This window comes from Dermacentor albipictus, chromosome 2 (assembly GCF_038994185.2).
Source record: "Dermacentor albipictus isolate Rhodes 1998 colony chromosome 2, USDA_Dalb.pri_finalv2, whole genome shotgun sequence".
NCBI classification, from domain to species: Eukaryota; Metazoa; Arthropoda; class Arachnida; order Ixodida; family Ixodidae; genus Dermacentor; species Dermacentor albipictus.
The window spans coordinates 11,626,978-11,648,209 of record NC_091822.1 but is presented as its reverse complement, the minus strand read 5'-3'; the positions used below and the strand labels follow the sequence as shown (position 1 = coordinate 11,648,209).

Below are 21,232 nucleotides of genomic sequence, written 5' to 3'. Positions count from 1 at the left end.
TAGCCAATATTGCACGACGGTTAGCCACACTGGAGCCACTCGGCTCTGAAGCCAACTGAGCCAATTCAATCCAATCTGATATTGGCGCTTTGTTATGGTGGTTGACGGCATTGCATTCTGCCGTCGCTTCTGCACCCGACTTGTTGCGGCTGAAACATCTGAATACAAAGCAAATGCCTGGGAAAAACAAATTGCAAGGCGCGTGGCTTCACAACGAGGCTTACAAAGACTGGATTGCACTAGATACGATGAGTGAGCACCGTGCAAGATGCAGGCCTTGTGGAAAGACCTTCGATATCACCAACATGGGCGAGTCGGCGTTAACGAGCCATATGAAGAGTGCTAAGCATGCTGGTGTCATGGAGATTGCAGCCAACAGTTCGGTGCGAAGGTACTTAGTTCCAAGTACGGGGAAATAGTCAGCTGTCCCACCTCCTTCGCAATCGGGAAATCTAGACGATGCTTGCAAGGCACACGAGCTGGTGACGAACGTGGAGATTCTGTGGACTTTGAAAGTTGTCACATCGCATTTCTCCTATCGGTCGTTGTCGGAAGCAGGCCAGCTATTCCAGCGTATGTTCCCGGACAGTGGCGTGGCCAAAGCATTTTCTTGTGGAGAGAAAAAAATGTGCCTATGTGACGTGCCCTGGTCCGAGGCCCTTCTTTTTATCTGCTCTGCAACGGGATATAAAAGATTGCGATTACTACGTGGTACTCTTCGACGAGTCCACGAACGACTATCTCCAGCGGAAACAATTGGATGTTCACATCCGGTTTTGGAATTCGTCTCACAAGGTGGCAACGAGGTACTATACCTCAGTGTTTATCGGGCACTCGACATCCGAAGACATCCAAGGAACGCTGCTGACTGCGCTCGAGCCTTTCCCTCTTGAGAAAATTCTTCAGATTTCAATGGATGGTCCCAATGTTAACCTGAAGTTACTCAAGAATTTCCAAGAGCACCTGCATCAAGCATACCAAGTTCAATGTCTGGACATTGGGACTTGTGGCCTCCACACCATGCACAACGCCTACAGGGCGGGTGTTACAGCATGTAAGTGGGGACTTGACTGTCTGCTCTCCAGTCTGAGCGTGCTTTTCCATGGTTCTCCTGCAAGAAGGGAGGACTTCTCAGCAGTTACTGGTCAGGATACTTTTCCCCTGAACTTTGTTGCTCACTGGTGGTTGGAGAATGTGCCTGTGATAGAGAGAGCCTTGCTCTTGTGGTGTGACATTAAGAAGTTTATTGCAGCTGCAAGGAAGAAGGAAGTAAACCCCCCAAAGTGTGGATCATTTCACAACTTGTGTGAGTTTGCCAGTGATGACCTACTGCTAGCAAAGCTTCAATTTGTGCTGGGTGTGGCCATGACCCTCAAGCCATTCCTCACTGAGTACCAAACGGATCAGCCCATGGTGTTCTTTCTTGCAAGGGACTTGGAAACTGTGGTCAGGAAGCTACTGACGAAGTTTCTGAAGTGCTCGGTCTTGTCTTCAGCAAAAGGAGCCACTGGTCTGCTGATGGTGGACATTGAAAGCACCGAGAACCACACTCCACTTGAAAAGGTGGATGTAGGCCATGCCGCTGAACAGACTGTCAGGAAAACTAAAGCAAGCCAAAAGGACGTGTTCCAATTCCGCATGGAATGCAAACGCTTCTTCATCAGTGTGACAAAGAAGGTGCTTGAGAGAAGCCCACTGAGATTCCCAATCGTGAGGAGTTTGTCCTCTCTGGACCCATGACAAATGTGTACTAAACCAGATGAGTGCCTGGCTGGCTTCAGAAGAGTGTTGGATGCCCTCATTACAGCGGGCAGAATGTCTGAGCACCAAAGAGACACTGTACTAGGGGAGTACACCGAGTTCCTGCAGGAAGAGATGCATAACCTGCGAATGTTTGAGAAGAACGTAAACAGGTTGGACGAGTTCTTGACTGAGCTGATGAAGTTTAATTCATCATGTGGGGAACTGTGGAAGGTTGTCAAACTTTTGCTCGTGCTCAGCCACGGACAGGCTACTGTGGAGCGAGGGTTTAGCGTGAACCGCCAGGTTGCTGTAGAAAACCTGAAGGACCTGTCGTACATTTCGCAACGTATTGTGTGCGATGCTGTGGACAAGGCAGGGGTCGTCCTTAACGTCCCTATTACAAAAGAGCTGAGGACTGCTGTATCAGCTGGCCGGCAGCAGTATGCTGCATATCTGGAAGCAGAAAAAAAGAAGCAATGTGATCATGTAAGGGAATCAAAGAGGCGTTGCATTGACGAAGAGATTGACGCAATGAAAAAAGAAAAAAGAAAAAGAAACTCGAGGCAACAATAGCTGACCTCCAGGCTTCAGCGGATACCTATGCCGAAAAGGCAGAAGCAGCAAATGATCTGAAGTATGTGGTCAGATCAAATAGTCTGAGGAAGGCTGCACGAAGCAAGACTGAGGAACTGTGTAGCCTCAACCAGAAGATTCAGGAAAAGCGGCAGGAGCTCCCCTGAAGTTGCCACTAGCACTTTTGCAGAATGGATTGCTGTTCGACATTGGTGCAATGCACTGCAGTGTGTTTTTCAAGACGGAACATATATTATGTTGGTTTTGTGCAGTACAAGCTGCTCCTCGAAATGTTTTTTTTTTTCGACTTTCTTCAATAATATTATGTTGGTTTAATGCAGTACAAGCTGTTCCTAGAAATGATTTTTTTTTTTTCGAATTTGTTCAGTAATATTATCCTGGTTTAGTGCAATATAAGCTGTTCCTTTAAGTGCTTTTTTTTCGACTTTGTTCAGTAAAATTTGTACTTGATATTGAAAACTGCTGCATGTAGCATTGTGTTGAGTCCTTGAAAATACTCCCACTGAGCCTTGAAATTCCTTGAATATCCTTGAATTTTCCCCTTTTGAGTCTGTACGAACCCTGTGAATACCTGCGAGACGCGATCTCGTATGAGAACTCCAGAAGTCTGTTGAGAACACAAAACTTGGACCATCTGCCAAAAACCCACACTAAAGCCCGCCTCTCCCAAAACCCGGAACAGGTATTAATATTATTGATATTGATATTGAATGATATTGAAAACCTTTTCCTGATAGAAGAAGCACAGAGTACCTGGAAGTTTTCTGGCATTTGCCTACAGGTGAAGGGACCTGACTGCTCAACTGTGAAGCTGAGTGGAACGTCCCTGAATGCAACATGCCTGGTATGGACCCTGAACAGTATTGAGTACTAGAGTGAGTCTCATACACAGACACTTTTGCTATGAGCTTGTAATCGCAGTTCAGAAGTGTGAATGGATGCCATGCTCTTAAATCGGTGCAGCATCACGACCAGGGAGAAAAAAAAAAAAGACACCGGGACAATCGGAGCGGCGAGCAACTTCCTCGCTGGGCGCACTCTAACAGCAGTGTAACCTCATGACAAAGAGTTTTCTCTGTTGTTTACAAGCCTTCCTTGATGTCAATGCCGTGAGGCGCTGCCTTTTGCGGTTGGCTGTGCATACATACTTTAAAATTGATTTTAAATATGTTCTAATCTATATCCGTCGTTGATATTTTGCAGCTGATGTGTGTGTGCCCACATAAATCAGTCTCGCTTATTAGCTCGACTTCTAACTTTCGTGTCAGTACTCCTTTAAAGTTCTTGATAAAGGCAGGCGCAAGGAGGAGCATAAAATTCTTGAAGCATATCACATCAGCATGCAAAGAGACAATTGCATTTGCACAACTTATATCTCACTGATGCAGAAGGATTTAAGTTTCCTATCGCACTGGCACTAGCTACTTGGTCTGGCTTGCAATCAACATGTTGTGTCTGGTTTGGCACTTCAGCTGCGCATGCCTGCCTTGCTTTCTTGGGAGACGTTTCTTTCTTTTTTTCAATAAAGCACAGTTGTTAGTCGAAACATTGTTTGTGCCACGTCTCTCCTCTGTTCGTCTTTTGACTAGCTTAAATCTCAAAACTATCTACCAACTAACCCAGACTGCAACATTTCAGAAATCAGCCTGAGCTGAAGAAATAGTGCTTTATGAATGGTGGGTGTATATTTCATGTTAGGTTACGAAAATAATATTGCCGACTAAGAATAATGTTAAAGCAGGAAGATGCAAAAAAAATTAGGATAATAGCATCGTGCAACTCTTCAATGAAAGTTGCGATGATTAGGGTGGGTGGCAGCAAACGCTAAGGATTACCTTTGTGTGACTGAAAGTTAGGCAAGCCCACATGGTTTCAAGTTCAATGTTAATAATCGTACATTGCAGAAGTCACACGAACAGACGTATTTACAATGTTTAGAATAGAGACAACGATGCATAAGCGAGATTGCTGTCGTGACCGATTCCACTTCTGCACGTCAAACTGTCTTCTTCTGACTAGCACCACTCCTGGCTGTGTCGTAACTCCCACCTGTAAAGGCACCATCTCGGTGCCAACTATAAGGGAGGTGAACTCGTGGCAAAGTAAGGCTTCAGCCAGGACACATTCATAATGTCTGTGGGGACACGTGTATCCAACGGAGTGATCTCGTAGTTCACATCGCCAAGCTGACGCAGTATCCTGTAGCGCCCTGGGTACCCCGGCAGCAGCTTTTCAGACAAGCTGACGTGGCGACGTAGTGTCCATAGGAGGACAACGGAGCCAGGAGGAATACAAACGTCTCAATCTCGGCTGTCGTACCAGATCCTCTGCAAGGCATCAGACTCAGGGAGCCGGGAGCTGGCAATCTGGCGTGCCGTGCGAGCCCGGGAGAAGACGTCTTGAGCATATTCAGTGGAAGTGTTGGTCGAGGAAGTAAGCAGTGTGTCAGAGGGCAAAGAAGGGTGGCGGCTGAACAGAAACTAAAAGGGTGAAAAGCCAACGGTCTCATGATGGGACGAGTTATAGGTGAAGGTCACGAAGGGTAATGTGCTGTCCCAATCACTGTGGTCGCCAGAAACGTACATAGACAGCCTTTCTGTCAATGTGCGATTGAGCCACTCCATCAGTCCGTTTGTCTGTAGGTGGTAGGCAGTCGAAAGCTTGTGCTCGGCAGAGCAGGAGCGAAATAGGTCTTCAGCTGCTTCGAACAAGAAGGTGCAGCCACTGTCAGTGAGGTGCTGCCGGGGTGCACCGTGATGAACGATGACGTCATGTAAAAGAAAATATTCCACCTCAATTGCACAGCCTGTGCAGAAATCTCGCATGATTGCATACTGGGTCGTGTAATCACTAGTGGCGACCCCCTTATTGGCAGATTTCGACATCAGAAAACGGCCGAGAAGATCGGCACTGACATCAAAGAATGGTTCTGAAAGCACTTTGAAGGCGTCCAGCTGGCAGCACAGCAGGTTATTTTGAGATGCTGACAGAGCGCACAGGCTGCAATGCAGCAGTGCACAGAACGGTACAGGCCTGGCCAGTAGATGCGGCACTGTATGCGGTTGTAAGTATGCAAAACGCTGAGGAGGCCTGCAATAGGGACATCATGCAATTGCTCAAGAACTGATGTCCGGAGATGGCATGGTACAGTGAGTAAAATTTGTGGTCGTGCAGGGCGTAAGCTGCTATGATAGAGAATGTCGTCGTGGAGCATGAACATGAGCAGCATGGTCTCCGAATGTCCAGAATTGAGACTATCGATGAGAACTTGTAAACAGTCATTGCACCATTGTTCAGTACGAATGTCATGCAGATCAGAAATGGCCAGGATGCAAGAGTCGGTGTCATGTGCATCATATTCAGGGCAGTCGACAGGATGACAAGAGAGGCAGTCGGTGTCGCAGCAAATGAATATTCCTGGAGCCGTAGCGCCCATCTACCCAATCGTCGACATAGGGTTTTTAAGTCTGGAGAGCCAGCACAAGGCATGGTAATTGGTAAACACAGAAAATGTGTGGCCGTACAAGTAGGGGCAGAATTTGGCGAACTGCCCAAACTAACGCCAGGCACTCCCGTTCAGTAATTGAAAAATTCCTCTCGCCAGGTGGCAGGAGGTGGCTGGTGTATGCAAGTACACAATGTGTTATGCTGCCATTGAATAAGTTCATCAGCAGTTCCATGGCAACTGGCATTCGTGTGAAGTTTGTGGGGTCTGATGTGGGGATTCTCCCACCGTACTCTTGGGACAAAGGAACGACAACACAGTAGTGCAAACAATCGCAAGGGCATTTATTGCACCTTTCATACATCAATGCCTGCTAGCCGAGTTGCTATCCACAAAACATGCCGATGGGCGCGCGACAAATCTAGAAGTCCGACTTACCGCGACCGCAAGCGAGCGAATATGTTCGCCCCATGCTGGATCCCAACGCCTGGTCGTTCGCGTGTATAGTCACGCGAATCGTGGCGCGTTCGAAGGCGGCCACGCGAGGCGGTCTCGCAGAAGCATGGGTCGCCACGCGCACGCGGGAGACGTCCCTGCCGCGCGCTGACCCGCCGGGGAAGAGGGGCGCTGCACGTGCGGCACGCTTCCTGTCTCGAACCCCCAGAGAGCGCGCCTTGCATCCCCCGCCGAGGGTAACCCCGCAGCCGCGCAACACTAGCGCCATCTCTCGGACTGCGCCTGTACCACTCGGACCGCCGCGTGTGCGGCGAAGCCGCACTACAGGAGACGCGCTATGCGGGAAAAACATCAGGGGAGGCGCGAGGGTCGCGCATCCCCACATCCCCCCAACCTTAAATCACTACATATTCCGGCGAAACATGTCACTCGGTCTCACATCAACGCGCTCTTCGCGACAAGGTAGTACATGTAACAGTGGCCGCGCCGAATAAATGTCCACACGCTGTCCATAGCATGCGAGCCGACATTGTCCCTGGGTGCACCGCTGGCGTCCGCCGGTCACAGCAGCAGCTGTGCAGCCTCGGCGGCACGATCCCAAGCCAGGACTCCGGTGACGACGACGCAGTAGTCGGTACGAGCAAGCGTCGCTCGCGCCGACGCGCCCTGCAGGCGGGAGCCGCAGTAGCTGTCGGTGACCGCCGGCTCTTTTGTCCGCCGCCGAGGGTTGCGAGCTGGATACAGGAGGCCGCCGAAGTCGTCGCGCCGAACTGGCCACAGCATCACCATCGCCCGGGGGTGGCTCGATCGTAGTCCGGGGCAGCAGCGCAGACGATGTGCAGGCGACGGCAAACCAGGGGTGACTCCAATCACACTGCGTAAACTCAACACACTCGGCAAACACTAAAGTAGTGCAAGGGAGAGGAAGTCTGCATGCGCATCGCCCACGTGGTACGATGTTCAACTCGGCTAGCAAAAGATCGGAGTTCACGTGAACGAAGCTCGCTTTCTTGAGTCGAACGAGTAATTTCAATTCGTGCGAGGCTAACTAGAATGAGGTAAGCAAAGTGCAACACCTCAACGCCACGGTCCACCAGGTTGTGTCCCTCCACGTGCGACAGGCAGCTTCGTAAAGCCTTAGGCCTAAAGCGTCGCTCTCTGACAACAACCGGCATCCAAAAACAACACCCAAAATGGGCGCAAAACAGGCAGCCGCGAGGAGACGTCAGCTCTGTGAGGTGGTCCTACTCCGCTCGGTGCACACAGCATCCGAGTTGACGGCGCCCACCGTCCCAGACGGTGTCGGAGCGCCCGGTGCCAGGCCGCAATACCAGTCAGCCCGTAGTGGCACCCGTGGCCCGCGGCCACCCGGCTCCCAGAGCCGCGACTTCATCAGTCAAAGAGATAGGAGAAGCTATTTACATAAGAAATTCGGACCACCCACGAGGCTTCCGTACTCACTCGCTTCAGGCTTGCCACGCTCCGCGGGCGCTCAGCCTCGCTCTCCCAGGATGCAGACCACGTGGCTCTAGTCCTGACGAATGCCATTAAAAAAAAACACTTGCGAAAAGGCTTAGCATGTTGACATGTTCAAACACATTACAGCCACCGCCGCCTCGCTCAAGAAAGCACGCCGCTGACGCTACCGATCAAAATCCACGCTAGGCCTACGCTTCGGTTCAAACAAAGGTCTCGAACGAAGCAACACTTAAAATTATCGTCCGATGCCCCAAGAGCCCCACGTTGGGCGCCAGATGTGGGGTCTGATGTGGGGATTCTCCCACCGTACTCTTGGGACAAAGGAACGACAACACAGTAGTGCAAACAATCACAAGGGCATTTATTGCACCTTTCATACATCAATGCCTGCTAGCCGAGTTGCTATCCACAAAACATGCCGATGGGCGCGCGACAAATCTAGAAGTCCGACTTACCGCGACCGCAAGCGAGCGAATATGTTCGCCCCATGCTGGATCCCAACGCCTGGTCGTTCGCGTGTATAGTCACGCGAATCGTGGCGCGTTCGAAGGCGGCCACGCGAGGCGGTCTCGCAGAAGCATGGGTCGCCACGCGCACGCGGGAGACGTCCCTGCCGCGCGCTGACCCGCCGGGGAAGAGGGGCGCTGCACGTGCGGCACGCTTCCTGTCTCGAACCCCCAGAGAGCGCGCCTTGCATCCCCCGCCGAGGGTAACCCCGCAGCCGCGCAACACTAGCGCCATCTCTCGGACTGCGCCTGTACCACTCGGACCGCCGCGTGTGCGGCGAAGCCGCACTACAGGAGACGCGCTATGCGGGAAAAACATCAGGGGAGGCGCGAGGGTCGCGCATCCCCACAAGTTCAGTGGCATCAGATGGATCATAATGAGCCAGAAATGGTGGAGCCGTGAGCAAGCATACAAGAGGGGAGAAAGCCCCTGTGAAAGCAATGTCCTTCTTCAGTAAGTCAGTTAGTGGGCGAGCGGTTTCAGCGAATTTCTTTATATAACGACGGAAATATGAGCATAGCCCAATGAAACTTCTTACATCTGCATTGGATTGACGGAACAGGAAAGTTATGGACAGCGCGAATCTTGTCAGAGTCGGGTTGAACACCAGCGGCACTGACGATGGCCATGAACGGTAATTTGGCAGCGGCCAAAGTTGCACTTCGATGAGTTCAATTGGAGGCCAGTGTGTCGGAAAACGGCAATATCCGATAGACATGTTAGGTGACTCGTAAAAGTTGGTGAAAAGACTATGGCATCGTCTAGATAACATGGACATGTGGACCATTTATAGCGACGAAGTAAGGAGTCCATCATCGTTTCGAAAGTCATTTTCTCCAAAGGTCATCATTTCTTACATGGAAACATTCACCGATAAGTTAAAAGCACAACTGAGGACTTAAAGGCCTATAGTTAGTAAAGTTCTACATGCAGTTTCAGCTCTTGAGTGTGACTGATTATCGCACCGCACTCGATAGAGAGGAAACTCGTGATTCTCGTACAATCTCCGAGCTCACGATGGTCAGCTCCAACTAATGAAAGAGCACAACAGAAACAGTCATGAACCTCAGTGACCAAATCCAGGTTGCCAGAACGACATTTATTGGACATTGTATTCAGGAAACAGGACTTCTTCTCAACACAAATTGCAGAGCAATTGCACATAACTGAAACTAAAAGTCACTGATAAAAAAAAGGTTTGTAGCAAAGTTCTCCAGGCACAATTCAGAGCACTCGACGCAGTTTTAGCATCGTTATTCGCTCCCGCATTTCGTCCCGTTTCGCGTTCTGAGACTTGACGTAGAAATGTAGCCTTGTAAGAGCACAGAACTTTATGATTCTATTCGTAAGTGCTGTTTTTTGTTCAGGGCAGCCAATGAGGTTCAACTTGGTAGGCTGTTGGAAGGATACCAGATTCATAAAGCTGTCCCTTCTTGCTTGGTTAACACTGAAGCAGAGGGTGAAAGTTTTTTCCAGTGATATCACCAGTGCATTCAGCTGATCTGATGGATATAAAAGTCCTCCCCTGTCTACAGCAATGGTGAGGGCTGCTTTCTTGGAGAGGTGCGATGGAGCATTTGGGCAAATTGTTGGCACTGCGTCGCTTGTAAGCTTGACTGTTTCGCCATTGACCACGTGCATGAAGCGCCACACAATGCATTGTTCATGGAAGTGAAGCTCACAGAGGGCTGATTTCTCGTCGAGAAATTTTCAGCCTGGGGGACAAACTGCCGCCACGTTTCAAAACGTTCGGGGTCTTTTGGCACAGAAAACAAAGTGACATGCTTCCAGCCTCCCTTGACGATACATAACGGGGCATTCAGTGAGACGCAAAGCAGTGCGCTTCCTTCGCTTTCTTCAAGCGAGGATCCATTTGGCTGTAACAGATCACGGAACTCAAGCCTACATGCTAACGAGCAAAAGATTCACTACAAAGAAAACACCACAAAAATCACATAGCGCAATGTCGAACAGAGATGACAATCACATGTGCTCGTGCACAGATAGCGGTGGAAAGAAGTGGAGGGGGTAGGAGAGACATCGCAATGCTGTCCGCAGCGCCACCACGGCCACTGTAGTGACGGCATGAATCGAAGGAGCGCGCTTTTGCCACAAACACGTGGGCATTGGCACCACCTCTATTTCTAGCAACCATACCCACGGACTGCATGATGGCTCGATAATGCCTTTAATCAACATTTTATCGACTTCTCGTTGTATTACTTGTCGTTCAGCATGTGAAACATGGTTCGGCCAGTGGCCTATTGGATTGGCATCTCCAGTGTAAATACGATGAGTGACCACCGATGTTTGGGTTAAAGGGTGGTCTTCCAGGTCAAAAATGCCGTTGTAAGTTTCCAAGAGACAGTGGAGGTCAGCAGCTAGTGCCGGAAAAAGATCAGGAGCTATAATTTTGCTAAGTTCGTATGTGAGATTCGAGGGCTCGGAGGTTCCTTAGAGGGCAACAGAATGTCGGCGTCAAGAGCCGATATTTCGAAATCGTTCACAGGCGAGATGTTGCCCAAAGACATGCCTCTGGGAAGAATTTTAGTGGGGCAGCAGTTAAAATTAAGGAGAATGAGTGAAGTCTGATTGCTTGTAGCAGTGAGAACTGTATGGGGAACGGCCAAATTTCTTTCAAACAGTATGTCAGCGATGAGACATAGTACTGCGGGAATGCGCGACTCACGCATCCCCTGATAGGTTGTTTTCTCGCATAGCTCCCGTCTCCTGTAATCCGGCTTCGTCGCGTGGCTTTACAGCGGTGGTCGGTATGCTTGCAGGGTAGTGCGAGAGATGCTGCGAGTGTTGCTCTGCTAACGCCACCTAGCAGCTTGGGCGCAAAAAGTAGAAGGCTCTTCCTCTTTGGCTCGGGGTCGGCAAGCGGTGCGGACATTTTGTGCATGCACCGATCCATGCTTCTGCGAGACCGTCTCGTGAGGCCTACCCCGGAATGGACGAACACGATCGTTCAAACGTGACACAGTTCACATGACCATACACGTGAACGACCAGGTGTTGGTGTCCAGCATGGAGCAAACATATTTGCTCGTTATCCGGTCACGGTGAGTCAGACTTCCGCGACTTGTTGCGCGCCCATCGGCATGTTTTGTGGATAGCAACTCGGCTAGCAGGCATTAGTCTGTGAAAGGTGCAACAAGTGCCCTTGTGATCGTTTGCACTGCTGTGTTGTCGTTCCTTTGTTCCTAGAGCACGGGTGAGAACCCCACAGTACATAGACGCCATCAGGAATAGATGGGAACGACAGTTGAGTGACGTACGTGGTGGCTTGAGGCGACAGGCAGATGTCTTCGGGGGAGCATAACCGTGGTTGTGTGACTGGTGGGCTATAGCATCTGAGGGGCAGTTCAAGCTGAATGACACTAGATGCGCAATCAAAGAGGGCTGAATGGGATGATAAAAAGTCTAAGCCAAGTATTCCGTCATAAGGGCATTGTTCCAAAACAGAAAACAAAACAGTCATTAGGCGCCCTGTGATGCCAATGCGAGTGGTGCACATACCAAGCACGGTATTGCCTGCACAAATAGTTCTGTAGGCAAGTTGTTCGGCTGACTAGGATGGGAAAAAAGGGCAGAAGGAGCAATGGCTTCAAGTTCTCGCCGCACGATCCATGTCAGGTCATCTGATGATGATGGTCGCTGCACTCCTAGCCTGTCGTCACAAGAGGATGTTGCAGCTGTGTTCGGCAGACGTGCGAACGGCGTTGCAATGCGACGGCTCTTGGCCTGCTCAAAGCGATGACACTCTTTTATGATGCCCTGTACTGTTTCACAAATTTTGCACATGAGCAGGTTGAAAGCATCGTGAGTGATCCTCTTTTGTACATGCCCAACCTTGTCTGATTCAGCCATATTGCTGTCAGCCTTACGGCACCGAGCCAGCACGTCCTGGATGTAAGAGATGTATGATTCTGTGGACGTCTGGGCTCGGGTTTCTAGTTCTTTCGTTACGGTGCTTTTTCGCCTGGTGGGACAGCCAAACAAGTTCCTCAGCTTCGGTTTGCACATGTCCCAGTCGTTAAGCACTTTCTCTTAGTTGTCATACCATACCATACCAAGGTAGCCAACATAATCGTCAGATCCCATTTACTGTGGGCATTTACACGCTCATACGTAGTGATCCAGTCTTTCATGTTGAGGTGGTCGATGCCGCAGAACATTCCTGGATCCCGTGGCTGAGCCACCACAACCGTCAGCGTTGTAGGCATTGATGTGGGCCGCACCATGTTGGCTCCTGCTTCATCTGTCATATTGTCCTGCCCGAAGTGACGACCACTAAGGAGTTCCGTTGTTTCTCGTGGGTACCCCACACCTCTCACCAATTCGTTACGTTGCAGAAGTCGCATGCAATGATGTATTTACAATATTTACAAGTGAGACAGCAATGCATAAACAAGATGGCTGTCGATGATGATGATGATGATGATTACCTTGATGTGTTTGGCGCATACCCACTCACGGGGACTGGCCAAGAGTTGGACAGACTTTACATATGATGGCTGTCGAGACCGATTCCACCTACTCATGTCAAAACATCTTCTTCTGACTGTTGGTTGCATCATAACAGTATTGTTGCTTTGTGGCTGTATTTATTTGAATGTAAGGCGTGGTTTTTCCCAGAATCCTTAGCCCCCAAATCACCCCTGCCTTATATGTGAGGAACAGCAAAGACGTGGAGGGCATGTTATATGCCAATTTTGCCTTTAGGTAAAGTTTCACGGCAGCGCAAGTTTCGCATTCTAATGTGGCTTCACAGCATTGTGTGCGGCAGTGCCGTGAAGCTGCACTATAAGGCAAAATTCACACTGTCGTGAAGACATCTTTAAAGGCAAAATTTGCATATAACCTGCACTGTGTGAGTTGAAGCTCCCTTCTCCCTTATTTCATGGCCACCATTTTGACTAAGTTAGTGATTCAGTATTTAGGGCACTCCTTGCTGTGTCTGAATAATCGATCTGCTGCTCTATACCGCCTCATTTAATTGTGCATACTCAACTTTTCTTTCTTGAGTACTGCAACCTTGCCTTATTATCTGTATCAAACCAAAATTAAAACCATACCCAATCCGTAATTTTAGCCGGAACTGAATCCAAACCAAAACCGATATTGAATGTGCCTGAACAACGGAACGTGAACTGAAAAACATAAGTAATGGTACAAATTACACATTCTACAATGCACTTACAATTGCACTTGAATGGCACAAAATGATTCAAGCATATAAAGTGCTCAATGACATATATGGATGCTCAATAGAGAAGCGATTCTCCGAAATATTTTGTTGTGTTGTGTGCGAGAACAGAGATAGGCCTAGGCACAAACACTTTTATTTATTTCATAATACCCCTAAAGGCCCCCGAAGGGGTATTACCTAGGGGGTACAGATACATGAAAAAAATGTGAGCTTTGCGCGTCACGGAAAAAAACAACTGATGTACACAAAAGTTATACAAAATTTTTACAAAGAAAACACAAAAGTTATACAAAAGTACGATATTTAGCAAAATACACAAGTAAAACAAAATACGAAATACATTAGGCAAGTGAAACTCGGAAAATACAAAACTGTCTGAGAAAATAAATTAAGGGAATTAAATAGGTACAATGTAAAAGAAGTAAAACGGGGTGTTGCTCGAAACTGTGTCAGTTGTCACGTTAACAAATTAATGAGACATGAATTGACTTGTACAATGTGCACGCAGAATGGTAAGACAAATGATCAAAACAATATATACACTGAACAACGTATGAAGAAACGGTACATGATGGATATTTACACATAACTATTGCGTAAAAGTTCCTGAAAGGTTGTGAAATCGGTTTGAGTAGCAATGTGTGATGGTAGGTTATTCCATGCAACAATTGTTCGGGGAACAAAGGAGTTAGCATAGTTAGCTGAGCGACAACTGATGCGTTTTATCTTGAAGATATGGTCTGTACGTGGAAAGAAGGCTGTCGGTGGTTCGAAGATACGGTGAAGGTGCGGATGATGATAAAGTTTGTGCAGCAGTGAGAGGCGGGCAATTCTGCGGCGATGCGATAAGTAGTCAAGTTGAGCGCGAGCTTTTAGTGCTGAAATGCTAGTATAGGGTGAATAATCAGAAAAAATGAAACGGACCGCGCGGTTTTGCAGTGATTCGATTTCTTGGGTGATATATGTTTGAAAAGGATCCCAGATGGCTGATGCATACTCGATTTTGGGGCGTATTAATGTGATGTATGCTAGTCTGCGTAGTTTAGCTGGATCATGCTTAAGGTTGCGTTTGAGGAGGCCTAAAGAGCAGTTAGCTGATGCCAACGTCAGGCGGATGTGATGATGCCACGTTAATCAGACTGTAAGTGAACACCAAGGTACTTATATGAAGTTGTCAGTTCAATTATGTTGTTAGATATTACATACGATGTTGGAATACGGTGGTTGCGCCTAGTAAATGATAATAACTTCGTTTTAGCTGTATTAAGAGTCATCAGCCATGTTGAACACCATGTGTTAATAGCGTTAAGATCGGTTTGAAGAAAATCTGTGTCATTGTCGCATGAAATTAATCGATATATTACGCAGTCATCGGCAAAAAGTCTGATGTGGGAAGACACACAGTTAGGCAGGTCATTAATATAGATTAAGAAAAGTAAAGGGCCAAGAACGCTGCCCTGCGGAACACCGGAGGTTACTTTGGTATAAGAGGAATTACTGTTGTTAACAGACGTATATTGTACTCTGGATGATAGAAAATCCTTAATCCATCCAATAACGGTTGGGTGTATGTTAAGGTTCATTAGGTTCAGTATTAGTCTATGGTGAGCAACGCGATCGAAAGCTTTCTAGAAATCCAGGAAGATAGCATCAACTTGAAACCCTAGGTCTAGGTATGGATGTATATCATGTAAAAAGCCGGCTAACTGTGTTTCGCATGAATAACCACGACGAAAGCCATGTTGGTGATCAACAATAATTTTGTGCTCTTCTAAGTAGTTAATGATTTCAGTATACAAGATGTGTTCAAGTAATTAACAAATAGTACTAGTTAAGGAGATGGGGCGGTAATTTAATGGGTGAGTTCGGTCTCCGGATTTAAAAATGGGTATGACTTTTGCCACCTTCCAATCGTGCGGAATAGTGTTAGTTGATAAAGACTGCGAGAAGAGTGCACATAATATAGGTGATAAACTAGGTGACAAATGCTTTAACACTTTATTATTAATGCCAGTGTGATCAGAGGTGGAAGAAACTTTAAGTTTATTTAGTAAAGAAGAAATGCCTGCTTCGCTAACAATTATTTCTGGCATTGATATGTTAATGAGATTGCCAAGGGTTGGTGAAGATATGGTGTCTTCCTGTGTAAATACAGATGAAAATGCGCTATTCAATAAATCTGCATATTCCGAGTGGTGGACCATATCACCGTGCTCATCAACTAGAGTTAAATCGGGATAGCTCTTCGGGTTTATTACGCGCCAAAAACGTTGAGGATTGTTAGTGAGCATAGAATATAGGTCATGGGCAAAAAAATGTCGTTTAGATGATTTTAGCAGTAACTGATATTGCTTATCGCAGGTCTTATAATGTACTTAGAAACTCAGCCCTGCAAGTTCTGTCCCACGGCCGAAATTTTGTTTTGGGGGCGCTGTTGAAACTCCCAATTCTGTCATTATAGAGCAGCTTGCTAGTATTAATAGATCAACCATAAAATGCATGCACGCCAGGATAGAGCGAAAATGACTGCATTCTCAAGAAGGAAAAATAAAAAAGAACAATGAGTTCATTAGTATAGCTTCTGGTAACAATAAGACTAATATGAATGCCGTCACCATCTCATATATAGCAGCAATGTCATTTTAAAGCGGCCCCCATTTTTCGATTGGGAGTTGCATAGCTTGATTGGAGTGATAAATGCAACAACAATGGCAGCAATAGGGGCATGCAGTCCAAAGCCGAGAAATACAATAAAAGGAATGTTTGCTTTCAACTTAAAATTTTGTAGTCTTCTGTTCCCGTTTTATTTATTTATATTTATTTATCAGTACTGTTTTCACTGCGTGCTGCAGCGACCAAGAAATCGAGCTATTGGTGATGAAAGATCATGCAGGTGACACCCTATTTCCAAAAACACGTAAAAGAACTGCCGATGTTTATTCTCAGCTGTACAGGTAAGCCCTGCAACATCATTGCCCTATGACATCCAGGGCCCAGAAAATAAAACAGCGCAATGCCATGCATGTGCAGTAACAGCGCACTTATCAGCACTTCCCCCTTCTGCAAACTGACAATTTGTGTGGGACCAGAGAACACAAAGGTTAAGGAGGCATATCATGCATTGTATTGTAGCGGCCACCAATGCCACAACGCATGGACGCTAAGGTCGTCGCTCACAACTGGCGCCTTGCTGAGTGCACCTAGGTGAAGGCTACTGAGGCACCGAAGTTGTCTATCAATTCAGCCTAACCATCATTGTTTGGGGACCTGTACCTCCCACCTGGCTTCTCCTATTTCGGCAGATGGTTCAGCATCATTCTGTTACGCCTTAGCGCAACGCCCTCATCGCTTTTCATCATGTAGGAACTGGGTGCAGCAGCAGCTGCAGTGAGGATGGCCTTGGTTCATCTAGCTGTTTGGCGTTGTACAGTCTGCGCTCATTACAATGGACCTGCGTACAACAGACTTTCGGATATAATGCACCATATTTCAGCTTCAGTTGGTTCTACCTAGTTTATTAATGTGACTTGGCTCCAGCACATGAAATTAGCAACAATTTTTGTCAAAATCAGGCATATAAAACTGACTTTTGCCATGTTGACACGGGTTGGCAACTGACTTGCGAGGGTCAGCCAACCATCATAGCTCAATGTCTTACACGCTAGGGGGCGGGGAGAAAGGAAAGCGGGGCGGAAGCGGCCGCCTTTCGTGTGCGAGACACGGGGTGGAGGCTTAGGAAAGAGAAGGGGGCTCTACTCTGATGGCTGCTGTTAAAGGTGTGGGTAAAAGCCATCTGCGATGTAAACAAAGCGGGTGCAGCCCTCGTCTTCAAAGCAATCTGCAATGTGAACAAAGTGCGCCGAGCACCGGTAGCTTCATATGTACTGTGCTTTTGACGTTTAGTTTACGTTGAAGCTAGAGACAGCATGAAGGTAACTTTGCTCGCTGCTGCTGCCACGCTTATCTTGCTTAGTTTGCTATCGCGAGCGATGCTTTGCCTGTCGGGCAAAACCAGCTTTTTTTTTTTTGACATTCGTCACTCACTCTTTGCAGTAAAGTTGTTAGAGATCGTGACAAAAGCTTCAGAAGTGAGGCGTCTCTGATATTAGGGACTCTACATAAAACGGACGTTTTTTGTCATATCATCAGGGCCCATTGCAACAAGACATGGCATGGCGCTAACGGTTAAAACAATCCGAAACTGAACATACAGCATCATCTCTCCAATAAACGAAAGAGTGGACTGTGTTAAATTGCTTATTAAACGGAAGTACTAAAAAACGCATGAATGTCTTACAGATGAAAAGCATGAATTGTGTACGTTACGTGATGAATAACATTTTTTGTTCGAGGAGGACACATGTCATTACAGAATAAAGTAAATGCAATGGAAATGAACCACTCTATATTCAGTCTGTTGCTAACCTAAAAAATTGTGCATCACGTTATACACCATAAAACTTAATGTGTTTGATTTTTTGGATGTATCCTTATATATTAGCAATTTAAAACTGAGTGTTAGTCACATCTTCCTGACGGAGTAGCATACTATGGACATATTTATGCAAGAAAAAACAGGAAGCAGCAATTTTTTTCTTTAAAATGCAGGTACGTTTACGTTATGACAGACATTTTCAAGGCAATCGTTTTTAGACTTGAGATGTCTTTGGTTCCCACAATATATATATATATATATATATTATACACACACACATATTGTCACAACGGCATTTCGCCGCTGTGACAGCGAAATGCCATCTGGTACGACCTCATAGTCCAGTGCGCCAATACAACGGACGATCTTGTATAGTCCGAAATAGCAACGCAAAAGCTTCTCACTCAGTCCTCGTCGGCGTATAGGGGTCCAAACTCAAACACGGTCACCAGACTGGTATTCGACGAAGCATCGTCGGAGGTTGTAGTGTCAGCTGTCGGTACGCTGGTGGTTCTTGATCCATAGGCGGGCGAGTTGTCGGGCTTCTTCGGCGCGCTGGAGAAAGGTCGCTACGTCAAGATTATCTTCGTCGGTTACGTGCGGCAGCATGGTGTCGAGCGTCATCGTCGGGTTCCTGCCATAAACCAGCTTAAACTGCGTGATCTGTGTTGTTTCTTGCACCGCCGTGTTGTAAGCGAATGTTATGTTTGCAGGATGGCATCCCAGTTGTGTTCGACGTCGACGTATATTGCTAGCATGACGGCGAGGGTCTTGTTCAGGCGCTCCGTCAGACCATTCGTCTGCAGGTAGTAGGCAGTTGTCCTCCTGTGGCTTGTCTGGCTGTATTGCAGAATGGCTTGGGTGAGCTCTGCTGTAAAAGCCGTTCCTCTGTCAGTTATGAGGACTTCTGGGGCACCATGTTGCAGCAGGATGTGCTCGACAAAAAATTTCGCCACTTCGGCTACGCTGCCTTTCGGCAGAGCTTTAGTTTCAGCGAAGCGGGTGAGGTAGTCTGTCGCCACGACGATCCACTTATTCCCAAATGTTGACGTCGGAAACGGCCCCAACAAATCCATCCCAATCTGCTGGAATGGTCGACGAGGAGGTTCGATCAGCTGTAGTAACCCTGCTGGCCTTGTCGGTGGTGTCTTGCGTCGCTGACAGTCTCGGCATGTCATGATGTAACGAGCGACGTCGGCGGAGAGACGCGGCCAGTAATACCTTTCCTGTATTCTCGACAGCGTTCGGGAGAATCCGAAGTGCCCAGCGGTTGGATCGTCATGTAGGGCATGCAGTATTTCTGGACGCCGCGCTGTTGGGACAACAAGAAGGTAGCTGCCGCGGACTGGCGAGAAGTTCTTCTTTACGAGCAGGTTGTTTTGTAATGTGAACAAAGACAATCCACGCTTAAATGCCCTAAGTACTACGTCGGTGTTCCCTTCCAAATACTCGACGAGGCCTTTTAGCTCCGGGTCTGCTCGTTGCTGTTTAGTGAAGTCTTCTGCGCTTATTATTCCGAGGAAGGCGTCGTCATCCTCGTCGTCTTCTGTTCGGGGAATCGATGGGGGCGCGTGATAGGCAGTCGGCGTCTGAGTGTTTTCGTCCAGACTTGTAGATTACCGTGACGTCATATTCTTGTAGTCTGAGGCTCCACCTCGCCAGCCGTCCTGAAGGGTCCTTTAAGTTAGCTAACCAACAGAACGCGTGATGGTCACTGACGACTTTAAATGGCCTGCCATATAGGTAAGGATGGAATTTTGCTGTAGCCCAAATGATGGCGATGCATACCTTTTCAGTCGTAGAATAATTGCCTTCCGCTTTTGACAGCAACCGGCTAGCATAAGATATCACCCGTTCATGTTCGTCTTTCTTCTGGACCAGGACGGCACCGAGGCCTAGGCTACTGACGTCACTAAATTTCGGTATCGGCGTCTTCGTCGAAATGTGCCAGTACCGGCGGTGACTGCATGCGTCGTTTCAGTTCTTGAAATGCGTCGACCCGCGGCATTTGCCATTTGAACTTGATATCAGATTTGGTTAGATGCGTTAGCGGCTCAGCGATGTGTGAAAAGTCCTTAACAAAGCACCTGTAGTAGGCACGCATGCCAAGGAATCTACGCACTGCCTTCTTGTCAATGGGCTGCGGGAACTTTGCGATGGCAGCTGTTTTCTGTGGGTCGGGGCGTACTCCGGATTTGCTGATGACGTGGCCTAGGAACAGAAGCTCGTCGTAAGCAAAGCGGCACTTTTCTGGCTTCAGAGTGAGCCCTGATGATTTGATGGCCTCTAGTACTGTTGCAAGCCGCCTAAGGTGATTGTCGAAATTTCCGGCGAAGACGACGACGTCATCCAAGTATAGGAGACAGGTCTGCCACTTCAATCCTTCAAACCGTGTCCATGACGCGCTGGAACATTGCAGGCGCCGAGCACAGTCCGAATGGCATAACCTTGAACTCGTAGAGGCCGTCTAAGGTGATGAAGGCGGTCTTTTCGCGATCTCTTTCATCGACTTCTATTTGCCAGTAGCCAGACTTGAGGTCCATTGACGAGAAGTATTTAGCGTTACAGAGCCGATCCAATGCGTCGTCTATTCATGGGAGGGGGTAAACATCCTTCTTCGTGATCATATTCAGTCGATGATAATCGACGCAGAAACGTAGGGTTCCGTCCTTTTTCTTCACCAGGACAACAGGAGATGCCCACAGGCTTTTCCACGGCTGGATGATGTCGTCGTGGAGCATTTCGTCGACTTGTTGCCTAATAGCTTCACATTCTCGCATTGAAACTCGGTAAGGGCTCTGGCGGAGTGGTTGAGCGCACTCTTCGGTTATTATGCGATGGTTTGCAACTTGTATTTGTCGAATCTTCGATGAAGTCGAAAAGTAGTCCTTGTATCATCGGAGAAGACTTCTGAGCTTTTCCTGCTTGCTCGTGGGGAGACTTGGATTTACGTCGAAGTCTGGTTCAGGGACTATGGTAGGCAGGGTAGATGCTGCAGAATCTGAGAGGACAAAGGCATTGCTCGTTTCTAAAATTTCCTCGATGTACGCGATTGTCATGCCCTTGCTGATGTGCTTGAACTCTTTGCTGAAGTTGGTTAGCATCACTTCCGTTTTCCCTCCGTGGAGTCGAGCGATCCCTCTTGCGATGCAAATTTCACGGTCTAGCAGTAAACGTTGGTCGCCTTCGATGACGCCTTCTACGTCAGCGGGTGTTTCGGTGCCGACCGAAATAACAATGCTGGAGCGACGGAGGATGCTCACTTGATCTTCGAGCACACTCAAGGCGTGGTGACTACAAGGGCTCTCCGGTGGTATTGCTTGATCTTCAGACAGGGTTATTGACTTCGACTTCAGGT

The 21,232-nt window shown here is 47.9% G+C and overlaps 1 protein-coding gene and 1 pseudogene across 2 annotated transcripts in view; both read left to right on the top strand.

Moving 5' to 3' along the window:
- Positions 1-21,232, top strand: part of Ube4B (Ubiquitination factor E4B) — a 453,934-nt gene that overhangs the window by 304,636 nt on the left and 128,066 nt on the right. The gene's annotated exons all lie outside the window — the stretch shown is intronic.
- LOC139056434 (uncharacterized) lies at positions 306-2,647 on the top strand (annotated as a pseudogene).